Raw genomic sequence first — 17,887 nt, 5'->3', positions numbered from 1 at the left:
GTGAACTATCTTGACTTGGATTTTGCTCTTTTGTTTTATTCTGTTTTAAACATCAAATATTCCTTCACTCTTCCCATTTCTGTGCTGTTAGTTTTTGACTTTTTTTTAAACTTTCAACATTTGGCAAGTCCCCATAAAATGGAAGAAAATGTATTCATCCATCTTTGTTCCTCTTTATTAGAGATTTGTTTCAATCATGTTGTTTTCTTCACGCGAAAAAAGCAAGCTCGTAGAATCTTAATGTGAAGCTCAAAAATACACAAACAGCATCAAGGAAACATTAGAAAACTAGCCACATTGGCCTCAGGCCTTTAAAAACCCTTATAAAATGTAAATCTAAAACATTTTTAACATCCATCTCCTACCTACATGAAAGTAATCAAAATGAAGTCGGTTTCAGCTCAATATAGCTGTCACCTGCATTAACCAGGTTAAAAAAAAGATGACTCCACTTTTTTACCTACATGCATCCTAAATTTAATCCAGAAATCCCGGAGACTCTGGAATTTCCCACCTCAGAAGTAAAAACTTGTTTTTTCCCCCAAAATATCTAGCTTCTAACACATTTTTCCATCGACTCAATTTTTATCCCTGCTTCCTTTCCTTTCATTTGCCACAAGCTCTTTGAGGAAAATGCTGTGCTCAGTTAAAACAAGTGTGCTCTGCCTACTGCAGTTGATGGGAACGGTACGTGTAGAAATGAAGAATTTTTCAGACTTTCCTAATTTAGTAGTTGGGAATCCCCAGTGACGGGCTAAGTGGTAAGAAGATCAAATGACTGGAAACACAGAAGTGGGCCTGCTTAGTTTCCGAAGCCAAGAACATTTCCAACGCAGGCTTTCGTAGGCATCGTGGAGTGGCAGCTGCTGCTCAGCTGAGGAGACTGCTGGTTGCTACATGTTTTTATTATCTTAAAATCCTCACACCTGCCAGAAACGCCTCCCTTTGGAACAAGTTCAGTTCTCTCTTGGCCCTTTCCCTTCTGGAAGCAAGCACATAAATGGGCTAGTATACAAAGAGTAGGCAAGGGAATTTGCATATGTTCAAAAATATGGAAAGAGCCATTGCCCTTTCAGTATAGCTTTCACAGAACTCTCCTGAGTCGTCCTGGTTGCCATTTGGATATTCTTCAAAGCAGCACAAATGCTCTTAGGACTGTACATTGTGCTCCCCCAAATGGTTGACAGAACAAGATAATTCCCTTCAGGATGCCCTGAGAAACTATTAATTTGGTCTATGAGATGGCAATGAGTGTATATATATATAAAATATGTATGTATGTGAAAATTATGCAAATGTATACATAAATATAACTTTTCTGAATACAAAATAGCATGTTTATTGTAAACATTTAGAAAAACACAGTAAAGTAAGATCACATAAAAATATAAGACTTTCCTGGGAGAACTTCTCTATTTCCATTACTATTATTATTTATTATAATATTATCATCAGTATTATTAACAGCAACAACCCTACAGCATGAAGCATGACATCCACTCTTTCTAAGTCATGCTGTGATTTATAAGGACACACTGCTGAACACCTTTAACTTTGATCTGAATCAACTCATCCAGCCCTGGGGCCTGAAAACACATACATTCACTTTGCTATATGTATCAGAAGGTATTCCCCAGGCCCCATGGAGCCAAACGTATATTTTTGTCTTAACAGCAACTGGCAAAGTAAACACCTGGCAAGAAAGCCTCAGTTAGTTCTGGGAGTGGGGATGGAGGGCCTACTCAGGCTTCCCTGCTAAAAGAAATCTGGGAAACTTTGTGCTAATCAAGAGATGCTTTCCAACATTCTGGCAACAATTCAGAAGTGAAGATCTGGCCTTTAGGGTCCCAGAAGCCCCACTTTACAGGGAGGCTTAGGAAAGGCTAAGGTTCCTCTTAGTTCCCTAGAATGTCCTTTGCTTTTCCCAGCACAGTAGGCTTATTTCCTATGAATGCCTAGCGGAGCGTGAAGCCATTCTGGGGTGAGTTTGCAGTGATGTTATGTTTTCCATGATTACAGTGCTGTTTCACATCATGGAACTATTATTGGGAAAAAAAATCACTTACTCCCATCTTCCATTAAACAGAGGAAATGTATTAAATATGTTTTTAAACCTAAAATACCAACAGATTTTTCACTGTGAATTTTTTGCACAGGAAAGAAATCAGTTCATTTGTGTGTTACCAAATAGCATAACCATCTAGAGCCACTAATCACTAACCATTTGACTAATTAGTACCCATTTATAACTAGGAAACTGTATTTTAGAGTTATTGAAACTAGATGAAGATTTAACTCTTATGATGCTTATTTGTATAAATCCTCTCACCCCTATGTATCAAAACTTTAAGAAAATGAAAGGGATTCTGGAAGTGTGGAAATTGGGTTTTTCTTCACTACAGACCTGTGCAAGTGTCTCAATTCACCATTAAGAATCTCATTCTTGATATTAAAGTCCCAATACTTACCTAAAGTTGCTTGGGAAATAGTGACAAAGGTCATTGAAATCTGGATTGTCAGCTCAAGTTCTCTTCTCTCATCCTGAAAGGGCTCTGTGGGCGATCTAAGTTCTCAGTAAGGAGAGACAAGGTCTCACTGCCCACATGCTGGCATATTTGAAAGAATAATACCTTATGTTGTCATAGTATTTTATAACCTGTCAAGAGATTTTACTTTTTTATATCATGGGAAGCTAAAATTGAAAAAGAATGAGCAAAAGTAATATGAAAACAAATTGTAGAGGTAGGGTTTCCTCTCCTTCCAAGTTTTGAAGCTTACATGGTTTTGATCCAGGTGAAGAAGGACCAGTCAACTTCTCTGGGTCCATTTTTTAATACTAGCAGTGTAAAAAAAAAACCCTCAAATACTTCTTTGGGGAGATGGGAGAGAAAGCCTTGATAAGGAAGAGAGGACAAAGAGAATCTCCAGGTGTTTTATTCTCCTTCACATCTCTCCATTAAATAACAAATAGCCCAATGCTTCTGCTTTCAGTTAATTTTTTATACCGTTCGTGATAGAAACATCACCTATTTTGTAGGATTCAAAATTATGGGTTCCCTGATGTGAGAACCAAGCTATAGCAAAAGAACCTGAGGTGTTCTCAGGAGAAACTTGATGTCTGTATTCATCTCCACTGACGGTTTGATCCAGCTGCTGAGTGAGTGGAAGGAAACCCTTTTCTCCCCCCACCCATCTATGTGGGGCCTGGTCCTAGGCAGGGATGGATAAATGAGCACCACACTCCTGAAGGTATAGAGCAGCTCCTTTCTGAAAGCCCACATAATTCTGGAAGCTCATTTGCAAAAATTATCCTAGAGGTACATGGTGCCTGTATTATTATCTCAGTCACTCTCCTGTGGCTGAAAAACTGATGTTCAATAAGCCCCAAGAAGCTGACGCTTGCAATTGCTATCCCAAGCAGAAATTTCCCCAAATAGGGGCAAACTTCTATGTGGAAGAAGATGTAAAAGTAAATATGGCATCATTTTCCAAAGTGCACACTTGCTATAAAATAGACATGAATTATTCATAACATTATAATAAAAACTAGACCAGAACCATCATATACAAAAGATTAAAGCTATGGTTTTTATGAGAGCTGGAACAACTTAGAATATGGATAAGCTTTGCACCTTGCATCACCAGTTATATGAAGGTTTTCACCTTTTGATTGCATTGATGCGAACTTATTTCTGTCTTGGACTCCTGAGTGACCTGTGTGAAATGAATTGCTGGCTCTGACCCATTCTCTCATGATTAGATGACCGTAACTCATGATCCATATTGGTGGAGCTCAGAGAGGTTATCCATTGCTTGGCACTTATCCCCCATGCTATTCTGCAGTCAGCAAAGGCCTACTCTGTGCACCATGGATGGTCCTTTGTATATTTGGTTGGGGGAAGGTTGTAGAATTGCAGGGAAAGGATGAACTGAATATAAACCAATTTTTACTGTGACTTTCCAAGGCAGCCAGAGCATGGCAAACAGGTGGCCCTACAATGTGCACAAAGGCTGGTGTCCTGCCTTGAGTAAAAGAGAATATCATTTCAGCAGGAGCTGGGACCATGGATTAAGCCTGCAAATTGGTGGGAAAAAGAGGTGAGAATGAAATGGGAAAGAGGAGGCATAACTCCACATACTCTATTTCCCATCACAGCTTAGTGCTTCCAATACTTAAGGACAAGTATTTAACTGAATTCTCTACCTCCAACCCTGTCCAAGTCTAATATGCAGGGCTGCAAATGTGTGTCTGTATAAACACTTACATGTGAATGCTATCATTTTGATATCCATCAAAGCTGCAAGATAAGACTTTCAACCAAGGCCAAAGATTCAGAGACATAGTAAATACTTTAGAATTATGTAAAATATTGAAACCATGTAAATAAGCATGTTACTATGAAATACACAGAGGTATACGTTGCTTGAGGTCAGGTAAATTGCTGAAACAGTTTGGGAAGCAATTTGATCTTAAGTATCAAGAGTTACTAAAATAAAAAGTGCATTCGTTTTGTCCTGTGTATCCCGCTTGTTGGAATCTAGCCCAAGGAGATAGAATAAAAGAGATCCCCATCTGCAAAAAAATGTTCATCACAGCACTATTTACAATAGTGAAATACTGGAAACCATCTAAATGCCCATTAGTTTAAAAATATTGAAATGAATTATGGCACATTCATTCAAAAGAATATTTTGCAGCCAGTTAAAATAACAATTGTGAAGATTATGTAACAACACTAAAAATGCACAATGTAAAATACTCAGGAAAAATACAAGATTTTATATACGCTACAGTTGCAATTGTGCAAAAAACCAATTGTGCAGAGACAACAGTGGTAATAAGCAACCATAAAATAGCTATGGAGAAGATTTGATAGCGAGTTCTTTCTTTTTCTATGGCTTATGACTTCCAATGTATCTTTTAACAACAACAGGAAAGAACATGCAAGTTTCTGCTTATCAAGACAATGGCAAAAAAAATTATAGGACAAGATACCAAGAGGTGTATTATGTGTGTGTGTGTGTCTATGTGTGTGTGTTTGTGTATGCACATGCACATATTTGGGGTTTCTCAGAGGCAATTGCATTTTTAAATTTTAAATTCCAAATTGTGGTTGTTTAGGAAATCACTATTTTGAATATGAGAACTATGGCTATTAGACATTCATGAGCACTAAATTGAAGCAATATTATAAGGAGGAGAAAGGTTTGATTTTATTTCACTGTGGCAACCTGTTTTAATTTTATGCCCTTAGTCATAGAACTAATCTTTCAAAACTTGTAGGTGAAATTACTTAAAAATCTGTCACACTTCAAATGACAGTTTTGGAGCTAAAAAGAACATAAATATTTTTACTTTATCACATAATTGCCTCTAACTACCAGTTAATTTAACTGTATGGCTGTAAAATTGTTTGCTAAAGTGGTGATGTCCCAGTGGGGTTGCATAAAACACCTTTTGCCTACACCCACGCCTATCACCCCTTTTTGCTGGTGTATTAGAGCCCTGCTAATAGCTCACATTTCCTGCCTGACAGAGACATTTTAAAGCTACCGATGTATTGTACCAGTGAATATTGGGCTTTAAAAAGAGAACACCAGGGGAGTAAAAAGACTCTAAATCATGATTAGAAAAGAAGTTGAAGTTGTCTTTGGGGTGCCAACCAGGCTTTGTTCAGCTGTGCATTGAACAGAAAAATTTTTTTCTATATTATTTCCATCTTACAAAAGGCATTTCAGTCTTCTTTGATAAGAAGACAAGAGAATGGTGGAATGTTTGTCAACAAATAGATTACACCTGGGGGACTTTTCCAAATCCAGTTATAAAAAGTGAGTTAAAATTGATGATGTATATATTATTAGAGAAATATAAGATCTAGAATAAGGGAGGAAACAATAAGATCCAAAATAAGGGAGAATGCTATCCCGGGGGCAAGTCACTCCAGTTGCACTGTGTTCTCAGCTGCCCATTTTCGGAGGAAGGGTGACAAACTATTATGTGACCAGAGGAGAAGGATGAGGATGACAAAGTGTGAAGAAAGATGTGGGAAAAGAAAGACACTTTTATTTAAGCACTTACTGGTGCCAGGAGATCTTTGAATTATCTCATTTAACCTTCTTTACCCTGTGAGGTAGCTGTAAATGTCACCATGTTATTAATGAGAATGCCAACAACCAGGAGGGTTGAGTAACTTGCCCAAGGTCACACAGCTACCAAATGGTGGCGGCAGGATTTGAACTCAGGCACTCGAGAGCTCTTATTAATGATTATGCTCTCTAGCTTCCCTCCTTAAGCATGAGACAAGAATTTAAGGGGCTATAGATGTTTAACCTGGAGAAGAGGGAACAATATGTGAATGCAAATTATATGAGGAAAGAAATACAGTTAATCCATGCAGTGCCTCAGACCAAATGGTTAGGTCCCTGGAAAGGAGTTGCTCTTTGAGAAGAAAAGGGTGTAGCAATGGAAGAAAAGAAATTTTGTCACTTCATAGATTTGCCTACAGTTGTCCATACCCCTCCTCCAGGCAGTAGATATGTGTTAATGACTTCAGGATTCCGTGTTGGTTTTTTTTAATGCCTAAGAAAGCAACTTCATGTTTTTCACTATTTTATCAACCCACTGATCATTTTTAGTAAGGCATGTGACTGCGAAGCCAAGCTCAAAGTGAAACCTAGATAGTGAATGGTAACAATATGTGAAAGGTACAAAGACCCTTATCCTTTGTTGTTTGTCAACACTGTAGGTAACATCTTTGATAAGTCTCAGGTAAAGGTTTTGTTTTGGTCATGTAGCTTCTGTGTATTTTCTCTAATAAGCCCTCAGTGGGAAAGTTCTGAAGCAAGGAAGTCTGTGTTCTCAAGGGGATTACAGTGATCTCAGGATGAAACCATGCTCAGCAGGGCTCAAACCGAACTAAATGATTTATAATTATATGAGAAGATAAGATTTGAGCAGCACATTATTTTTGCTCTGATGGAAAATAGCTTTGCTTCCCATAAGTAGACAGTGTTTTCTGGACAAGCATTGAACCTTCCGAACAGGCCCATATTAAATACTAACTCCCTAATGTGTATTCAGAGAAGGGATACATCAGCATTACTTACAGCAAGAGGAGGTAGGTTTAAGCCACTTCCCAGGGAGGATGCTTAACTGGAAGTTTTGTTTGCAGGACCCAGATTTACCCATTTCAAAAATGTCCTCATGCTGCTCACTCCCAACCCGGTCAACCCCTGTGATACCCTCCACCTCCCCACTGTCACCTTCTGTCTTCTCCTAACTGCTCTTTATTATTAAACCATCTTAATTTCCAAACTGTATAGAGCTTATTCTTTCAAGTCAAGCTGACAAATTCAATATAACATGGTAATGGCACATATCTCAAAACACCAGCTATTCCATACAAAACATTTGCACTTTAATAAGGGCTTTTATTGTTTTAACCCAAAAGAGTAAAACTAAGCAATCTTAATTCAGTAATCATTCCTGAAAAAGGTAAGACTATTAGGTACTTTGCCTAATGGAAATTAGCGGCAACATGTTTAGTCAGGTGGTTTAGTACAATATGTTTAGTGGTTCTAAAACTTAACTGAACACCAGACTCACCTGGAAGACTAAGTTAAAGTACAAATTGCTGGGTCCACCCCAGAAGAATTTCAGATAAAGTTAAGTCTGAGGAAGAGCTCCCAAATTTGCATTTCTAACAAGTATCTAAAGTATGTTAATGTTACTGGTCAGGGAACCACACTTTGAAAACACTAGTTTAGACCTTCCTTCCCGTACCTTTGACCATAATCAAATCACATGATGTAATAGGTGTTGACTACAATTTGGATCAAATTCTGGTAAGGAAACCCAAACTATAGATGCTTTCATGATACTCAGTGTAAATTACTTAGAAATGATCCACAGAGCCATGCAAATCAGAGTCTCCATCCAAATGCAATAAAAAGGCATCCAGTGGAGTAGCTGGTCAGGATTCTTTGGGCACTTGGTATTCCATGTGCTGAGATGACACTCATCAGCACTTCCCTCCATTAGCACAGTTGGTTAAGGATTGATGGCACTTTGTGAAAGTGAGAATAAAGAATTCACCAGAAGCCAGAATTCCAGCAAAAAATAGAAATGTCACATTTATGCTTCCTGATGGTATTGGCACACACCTTATATGTTTTATTTTTAATTGGTATTCACCGTTATACTTTTAAAAATTATTTGTTGCACAAACAGCTTCCCAATAGCTCAAATAGGAATCAAAATGGAGGAAGAAAATTATCCCACAGTCCCACCACACCATATTATTGCTTTCATCTTTGTACTCTTTTCCAATTGTTCTCCATAAGCATTTATAATTTTTCCTAGTTGTAATCATAGCAAGGATAAAATTTTATTCTCTGCTTTTCCCATTTAACATTATAACTGCATGTTATAAGAGACAAAGATTTATGAAATAGACCAAGAAATGAATTTTTATGAGAACACTTCCTTATCAAAAATAGCATTTTTGTATATATTCTGTACCTGTGTTTTCTGTGAGTCACTATAATTGGCATTGTGCATACAATACAGTAGAAAGTTTCTTGGCCTTCCTGGTATTTTTTACATTGTCTGTAGGTAATGTACTAGACATGCACGTGATAGATGACTCCCCAAAGATATTTTTGGCATACAGAAATAATGAGAAAAATTATGCATAGCCCCTTTTCTCTGACTTGTTTCCCCCTCCTTGGAGCCTCCTTTCCCAAAAGTGTGAACCATAGGGGACTATAACAGGGCTAGGGCTGTGTGCTATCTTCCCTCAGATTTGGACTAAGATGGAGGACAGTAACTGGGAGTGATGTCTTTGGGGCAAGTCAAGATCAAGATTGAAAATATGAAGCCAAGGTGTCAATGCAAAGTTTAACTTACAGGTTCAAAACCCGTCCTTACCCCTTACTAGCTATGTGACTCTGAGCGTGCCAATCTTTCTGAGCCTTGAGTACCTCATCTCTAAAATGTATGTAGTGATGCTTAACCAAAAAGTTACAAAAGTCATGATTAAATGAGACAATGTAAAGCATCCAGCAGAGAGCTTGGCATATAATACATTCTCGTTACTGAGAATAATTATTACTGGCTATGCTACTATCATATGGAAGGCAGGATTAAAGTCTGGTGCAGAATAGCAGAATGGGTGATAGGTATGTGGATTTAAGAGAAATTCTACAGCAGCTTCATATAAGATGTAGACAGGGGTTCTTTTAAAAGAACAGGAGGGAATCGTGTATCTGTAGGGGTACCTGTCACATAGAAGGCACACTCTTAGTACCCTTTCCAAAACTGCCCCTCACCCACTAATAAAGCATAGCTTTGACAGTTAGCTACTCAGCTTAATTTGTATTACTTACAATTGTGATTTTGCTATTTCTTTAACTTGAGGTTAGCATGCTCTAAGCCATTAGCAACCTCACAAACACAATGCTCTGCTGTTTAAGTCTCAGCTAGATAAGTAGATAAGCTTTTTGCTTGAAGTCTATGCCTTGGGTGCTGCCTTCATTAAGTACAGCTCGAATATGGCCTACATTAGCTCGCTAATGCTCAGCCACCTGCCAAGCGCAATGAAATCAGCCTGAATTCCAATCTTTATAATAGATGAACTGAGGATTTCCTATTGCCCTCATCAAATAGAACTGATATTGTCATTAAAGTTTAGTACTTGCACACTTCAGAGAGTGGGCTCTTTTTGCCCTCTGTTTTGATTAGGGAAATCACATCAGGTTTACATTTTCTTGTTAGTTTTGAATTTACTTCCTTGTTAAGGGCATTCAATACATTGGGGTCTGTTAACGTCTTTTCATCAGGAAAAACCTTGGTTGCTAGACCTGGTAACTCTGCTGTTAGAGATGGCTCTTTAATTTGTTACTCTACAGTGAATGCAAGAACAGCTGTACTGTTGGTTGTGAAAGAATTTGAATATAAATTCATTGCCATGAAGAGAAGCACTAAATGAAATCTGGAAACCTGACAAGTTTGGGACATGTGCAAAGCTACAGTTTCACTGTGCAGGAAATCCCTGAAGGAAAAATGAGCAAAAGCAACCTCTGCAGCCTCAACAGCCATCCAGAGAGATGTTACAGATTCACTGGATCAAGTCATTTCACTTCACTAGACCTCAGTAATACCTTCTGAAAAGGAACAGTTGGCCTAGATCATCTATAAATTTCTTTCCAGCACTGACCTATTGTGACTTTACAGAACACACTTTCTAGTCAGCCACCGTGTTCTACAAACTGTGTGGAGTTGTAAAGCCACAGTTGAGACTCATTCATTAGTATACAAGTATCAATTCAACTGTTTACCAAGATCTTCTATCAATGAATTTACAGAGATAAATCTTTGCTGAAGCTGATGCTCAGATCTAACAGGAAAAGTCTTGTACATAAAGAGCTATGATGCAGAACAGAAAGTGGCAAATACCACATGCAAAATACAGGATACACTGGAAGCTCAGGAGGAGCTTCATGAAGGAGCTATTTAATATAGACTTAGACAAATAGGGTGATTTAGGCATGCAGAGATTGTAGAAGGTGAAAAGGAGTATAAAACATCTTTTTATGTGCCAGCTTTTCTAAAAACATAGGATATGATCACCAATCAGGCAATCAAACACTTGATCATATTCAGTTCAGCCTACTAACTCTAGCTGGTTATATCTAGGAATTCAATAAAATCTGTGGGATATTCAAAATAATAATAGGCTTGCTTCTGCTTATGATAAGAAAGAATAGTGCATAAAACGAATAGTTAGGGGGAGAATATGTGATAGGATCAGTGTAATTACCAAAAATAATGGTAAAAATTAAGAACCAAAGAGTTCAAAGAGAGTAGGCTGAAGTAATTAGGATGACTTCATAGAGGGGGAAGATCTTGAACAGAGTCCTGGAACAGCAACTGGTTTGAAAAGGGGGAAGTAAGACATTCCAGAAAATGCTTATAAATGAGAAAACTCGTGGATAAATTTTCTAGGGATGGATTAACAGATTGGGAATGAAATCCCTACCCACTGGGTATGGCTCAGCCATATCCATAACTGGTAGAGGCTATGTCCCAAGCCACTAGGACCATAGGAGACAGGAAAAACATCATTGTAAGAACAAAGCAGAGATCCTATACACAATGCTCAGGAAATCAGGGATGAGAATGTCGAAAACTCTTCAAGTGAGAGATTCTCTTCCAGAATTTCAGAAAGGAAGTAAACAATTCCCCCAACCCCAAAAGCAACTGTAAAGCTGAATAAAACCATCAGAAGCAAACAGTCAGTGCTTTGGAAACCAACCAAGAACATATAACAAATAATGTAGCATTTATTCATGAAACCTACTGAATTTAGGGTAAGAACAGTGTAAATCTGTGGTATTCTTGCCAACAAATGCTCTCATATCTCTTCTATCTCTATTATAGCATGAATACTAGCGGCCTTGCTACCCACACCAGAGAATTGCCACTTGTCTTAGAGCATTGGCAGTTTAAATGGTAGTCTTGCCACTGGCTAATGGGGGATCCTCTGCAAGCCTGCGGTTGCAGGCTGTTTGGGTCAAGCAATGAACTTTCAGACTAATTGGTGATTTAGCAGGAAATTCTAGGAGCTGAGACAGGGAGAGAAGGCTTTAGAAACTCTCTGTATACTGTACTGGGTGGAGGTTTTGTGGATGTGCAAGAAAGAATGGCGTAGGCTGAAGCCATCCAAACATCCTTGGTATATGCAGCATGCACATTAGGAAAAATGTGATTGAGCCTGACAGAAAGCAAGAGCCAGGAAAAACTTGAGAATGGCCTGAAATGCAGTGTGCTCACACATCCACATATGTGGCATCAGCAGAGAGTAGAAGCCTTACTGACTGAAAAAGTTTGGCTATAATTTCTGACCAGTCCTTTCCTGGAAACTGAAACAGACATAGGGATTATCTCTAGAAAGTTGAGCTTAAAAATAAAAAGAAAACAAACAAAAACACTGAATCAGCAGCTATAACTTGCAGAGACAGACTTCACAGATGTAGTCCAGACAAGGTACTAAACAAACAAATAAATAACAATAAAAACAATACCACTCAGGGAGAAAAAGTCAGAATCCAGAGTTGCTATTATATATCATCTAAAATATCCAGTGGTTAACAAAAAAATTGCAAAGTATGCAAGAAACAATAGTGTATGACCAATTTTGGGGGGAAGGGGGAGTCAATAAAAACAATCTCAGATTGTCACCAGATGTTGGATATAGCAGGCAATTCTTTCAAGAGGATAACATGTTCAAAGAACTTAAAGAAAATATTCTTTAAAAATGAAAGGGAATCATGATGACAATGACTCAATAAATAGAGGATCTCAGTAAGGAGATAGAAATTTTTAAAGAGAACCAAAAGGGAATTCTAGAGTTGAAAAGAACAATATATAAAATGTAAAATTAACTAGAGTGCTCAAAAAATATATTTGAGATAGCATAATAAAAAAAAAATCCAGTAAATCTGAAGATAGATCAATATAAGTTATCCAACTTGAAGAAAAGAGAAAAAAAAGATTGAAGAAAAATGAACAGAGCTTTAGACACCTATGGAATAATATCAGTCATACATCATGGATGTAATTGAAGTTCCAAAGGAAAGGAGAGAGACAAAGGGGCAGAAAAAAAATATTTGAGATATAACGGCTAAAAATGTCTCAAATTTAATGAAAAATATTAAGCCATATATCTAAGAAATGCAATGAATCTCACATACTAAAACCCAAAGATATCTACCTCCAGACACATTATAGTCTAACTTTTGATAACCAAAGGAAAAGGTGAATTCTTGAGAGCTGCAAGAGGAAAATGATTCATCACATACAGGGGAATTGTTAACAGCTAATTTATCATCAGAAACAATGCTGACTAGAAGTCAGTGGAATGACACCTTCAAAATACTGGGAGAAAGAAAAAAATCTTGTCAACTAAATATTATATATCCAGCAAAACCATTCTTCTAAATTTAAGGTGAAATAAAGAATTTGCAGATTAACAAAGACTGAAAGAATTTGTTGACAGCAGACCTGCTTTACAATAAGTACTATAGGAAGTTATTCAAACTGAAAGGAAGTAACACCAGGGAATAGCATGAATCCAAAGAAAGAACTGAAGAGTACTGGAAATGATAAATATAGGTCAACATAAAAGATACTCTATGGGAGATTAAAAATATATGGAATTGGAAATAAATGAAATCATCCATAATAAAATTTATGAAGCATAGCTAAAACTCTGCTTATAAGGAAATATTTAGCTTTGAATGCCCTTATCAGTAAATAAGAAAGGTACCATATCTATACAATCTAAGTTTCCATCATAAGAAACTAGAAAAAGAAAAGGAAAATAAAATCCAATTAAGTATAAAAAAAGGAAATAATAGCAGTTAGGTAGAAATTTAGAAATTAGAAAACAAAAACAATGGAAAAATAAATTAAAGCAAAGGTATTTCTTTGAAAAGAAAAATCACAAACAACTAGATTGACCAGGAACATGAGAGAAGACACAGATTACCAAAATTTTGAATAAAATGGGAACATCAGTGCTGGCCATAGAGAAATTATAAGGATAATAATGGAATATTATGAACAACTTTGTGCCAACAAGTAAGACAAATATGATGAAATAGATAAATTCCAAGTCAATCATATTACCACAACTGAAACAAAGAGAATTCAAATATCTGAATAGATCAATAAGGATTTAAGAAGTTAAATTAGAAATTAAAAATCTTCTCACAAAAATAATTCTGGGCCCTGGTGGTATCAGTGGTGATTTTAAAGATGAAATAATAATACCAATCCTATACAAACTCTTCCAGATATTTCAGGAGGGAACATTTCCAATTCGTTCTGTGATGTCAGTAGAACTGTGATACCAAAGCCAAAGAAAGACATTAGAAGAAAAGCAGAATTACAGAGCAGTATCTCTTGTGAATGTAGATATAAAATTCCTCACAAAAAAATAATTGAATTGTGCAAAATATAAAAAGGATTTAAAACCATGACCAAGTGAAATTTATCCCAGGAATGTAAGGCTCGTTTAACATCTGAAATATCAATTAATGTAAAACACCCTATCAGTAGAATGAAAGACAAATACCAATAGACACAGAGAAACACATTTGATAAAATCTAAGATGTACTACTAATAAATACTTCCACAAGCTAGTAATAGAAGGAAATGTCCTCAATCTAATAAAGATCTACAAAAACCTACAGCTAGTTGGACATCTTTGTAGTGAAAGGCTAAATGCTTTCCTCCTAAAATCCAAAACAAGGCAAGGATGTCCTTTCATGCTACTTCCGTTCAACATTGTACTGGATGTTCTCACTGGTCATTATGCAAACAACAACAACAGAAACAACAACAACAAAAACAACCCACAAAATTTCTAGAATGGCAGGAGCAGCGCCAGGCACCATCATGGATGAGGACTACTTTGGGAGTGCAGCCAAATGGGAAGACAAGGCGGACGGCAGCCAGCAAGAGGATGATTATGCAGAGGGAGAAGATGACGCAGAAGTCCAGCAAGAATGCCTACATAAACTTTCTACCCGGGATTATATAATGGAACCCTCAGTCTTTAAGACTCTGAAGAGGTATTTTCAGGCAGGAGGGTCTCCAGAGAATGTTACCCAGCTCTTATCCAAGAACTATACTGCTGTGGCACAGACTGTTAACCTGCTGGCTGAGTGGCTCGTTCAGACAGGCTTTGAAGCAATACAGGTTCAAGAAACTGTGGAAAATCACTTGAAGAGTTTATTGATCAAACATTTGACCCCTGCAAAGAAGATTCTACTTTTACTGAAGAAGGAGAGACCCCAGCTTGGCTTGAACAAATGATTGCACATACCACATAGCGAGATCTTTTTTATAAACTGGCTGAAGCCCATCCAGACTGTCTGATGCTTTACTGTTAAGCTTATCTCTGATGCAGGATATCAAGGGGAGATTACCAGTGTCCCCACAGCTTGCCAGCGGTTAGAAGTATTTTCTAGAGTACTCTGAACTTCTCTAGCTACAATTTTAGATGGAGAAGAAAACCTTGAAAAAAATCTCCCTGAGTTTGCTAAAATGGTTTGCCATGGGGAGCACACCTACCTGTTTGCCCAGGCGAGGATGTCCGTGCTGGCCCAAGAAGAGCAAGGGGGCTCCGGCGAAGTTCAGCACTTTGCTCAGGAGAAAGGTCAAGATGCAAGTCAGATCACCCTAGCATTAGGCACAATTGCTTCCAAGAGGGCGCTGAATCCTGCCAACAGTCCTGTTCAAGATGTTCACAAGCATGGACCCTTCTCCTGTTGAATTAATCCGGGTGCCGGCCTTCCTGGACCTGTTCATGCAGTCCCTCTTCAAACCAGGGGCCAGGATCAACCAGGACCACAAGCACAAGTACCTCCACATCCTGGCATATGCAGCAAGCGTGGTTGAGACCTGGAAGAAGAACAAGTGAGTGAGCATCAATAAAGAGGGGCTGAAGTCAACGTCGAAAGCCATTGAAACTCTCACAATTTGTGTTGCAGTGAGAAGAAAGGGGCCTCTGAACTAGTGGCAGAATTGAGTACACTTTATCAGTGTATTAGGTTCCCAGTGGTGGTGATGGGTGTACTGAAGTGGGTGGATTGGACGGAATCAGAACCCAAGTACTTTCAGTTGCCGAGTGACCACACCCAGGACACCTAGCGCTGCTGGATGAGATTAGCACCTGCCACCAGCTCCTGCACCCCCAGGTCCTGCAGCTGCTTGTTAAGCTCTTTGAGACTGAGCACTCCCAGCTGGATGTGATGGAGCAGCTTGAGTTAAAGAAGACCCTACTGGACAGGATGGTTCACCTGCTGAGTCGAGGTTATGTACTTCCTGTTGTCGGTTACATCCGAAAGTGTCTGGAGAAGCTGGACACTGACATTTCACTCATTCGCTATTGTGTAACTGAGGTACTGGATGTTATTGTGCCTCCATACACCTCTGACTTTGTGCAGCTTTTCCTCCCCATCTTGGAAAATGACAGCATTGCAGGCACCATTAAAACAGAAGGTGAACATGACCCTGTGACAGAATTTATAGCTCACTGTAAATCTGACTTCATCATGGTGAAATAATTTAGAGCATCCCCCAAAGCTAAAGCAGAATATTCCAGAACAGAAGTGGAAAAATCCTTTCAAGAAGCTGTTTGAAGAGGCTCGGTCAACACCTTGGAAGTGGACTCTGGTGGGAGGAGGTAGATAACATTTTTTTAAAAAGGCAAAATGTTAGCAGTGTAAGCGAAAAGCTGGTGTCATAAACCGTCCCTTTTCTTTGTTGTAAACCCAGTGCTGCCCCTAAATCCTGTTGACGGTGTTTGTTTCCCTCGACATAGGAACTAGGCTCATGTCACCTCCCAGGATGGACCCAGCTTTCAGCCCCGGGGGTGGTAGGAATTCAGAACCACAGACCTTCCTTGCTTACCTTAGAAGAATGGGTATCAAAATGAACTACTTTCAAAATTGACTCTTAGGTTTTCTCAAAAGAGCCAAATTGGTTAATTAATATTTTATTTGTAATTGTTTTAATTTACCAATAGCACATTAAAAAAAGCCTTTCGGCTGAGTTTTAAGGTGTTGAAGAAAAAAAGAAACTTCTAGAATGAGTAAATGAGTTTGGCAAAGTCACAGGATATCCTTTGTTTACAAATCAGTATACAAAATTCAAGTGTATTGCTATATAGTAGCAAGGACAAATCTGAAAATGAAATTAATAAAAACAACTCTATTCACAATAGCATCCAAAAGAATAAAATAAAGAATAAATTTAACAGAACTGCAAGGTTTTTACACTAAAACTGATAAAAGATTATGGAGAGAAATTTGAAGAAAATATAAATAGAGAAATAATTCATGTCTATTGATTTAAGTCTCAATATTTTTGTAATTCTGATTCTTCCCAAATTTATCCATAGATCTGATCAGTAGGCCTTTTTTGTAGAAATTGACAAACCTATTCTAAAATGCAAAGGTCCTAGATAGCCAAAAAAAAAAAAAGTTGAAAAAGAAGAACAAACTTGGAGAACTAGCACTACCTGATTCCGAGATATGTTATAAAGTTGCAGTAATCAAGATAGAATGGTATTGGCATAATAATAAACAAGTCAATCAATGGAAAAGAATAGGGAATCCAGAAATAGACTACATACACATATATGTGAAAAATAATTTTTGACAATAGTGTAAAGGCAATATCTCAGAATCTTTCAACAGGTGGTGCTAGGACCATTGGATATCCATTTGAAAAAAGCAGATAAATTTTGACCATTACCTCACACCATACTCAAAAATTTATTCAAAATGCATTAGAAACCTAAATATAAGAACTCAAACTGTAAACTTCTAGGAAAAAAGCCTAGAAGAAAAAGGAGAAAATTTTCATGACCTTGGGTTAAGCAGTGAGTTTTCAGATGCAACACTAAAAGCATGTCATAAAAGAAAACAATTAATAAATTGGATTTGTTAAAATTAATAACTTTTGTGTTTCAAAAAACATCTTTAAGAAATGAAAAGATAAGCCATAGATGTGCAAATAATATTTGCAAATCATACTGCAAATCATATATCTGATAAGAGTCGAATGTACATTGTACCAATGAAGACTTATAGACACACATTTGTGCCTTGAAAAAGGGTTCAACATCATCAGTCATTAGGAAAATGTAAATTAAAAGTACAGTGAAATGCACACTCACTAGAATGCTTTAATAAAAAAAAATACAGACAGTGTTAAGTGTTGGAAAGGGTGTGGAGAAACTAAAACTCTCATGCATTGCTGGTGGAAATGTAAAATTTTACAGCCACGCTGGAAACAGTTTGACTGTTTCTTTA

The 17,887-nt window shown here is 37.6% G+C and overlaps 1 protein-coding gene and 1 pseudogene across 1 annotated transcript in view; both read left to right on the top strand.

Moving 5' to 3' along the window:
- The window catches only part of SEMA6D (semaphorin 6D), a 614,253-nt gene that overhangs the window by 388,868 nt on the left and 207,498 nt on the right, over nt 1-17,887 (top strand). The window lies entirely within an intron of this gene.
- LOC119532058 lies at nt 14,436-16,155 on the top strand (annotated as a pseudogene).

The sequence above is a fragment of the Choloepus didactylus genome, chromosome 4 (assembly GCF_015220235.1).
Source record: "Choloepus didactylus isolate mChoDid1 chromosome 4, mChoDid1.pri, whole genome shotgun sequence".
Lineage (NCBI taxonomy): Eukaryota > Metazoa > Chordata > Mammalia > Pilosa > Megalonychidae > Choloepus > Choloepus didactylus.
The sequence above is the reverse complement of the archived record's forward strand: the minus strand, read 5'-3'. Positions and strand labels throughout refer to the sequence as shown.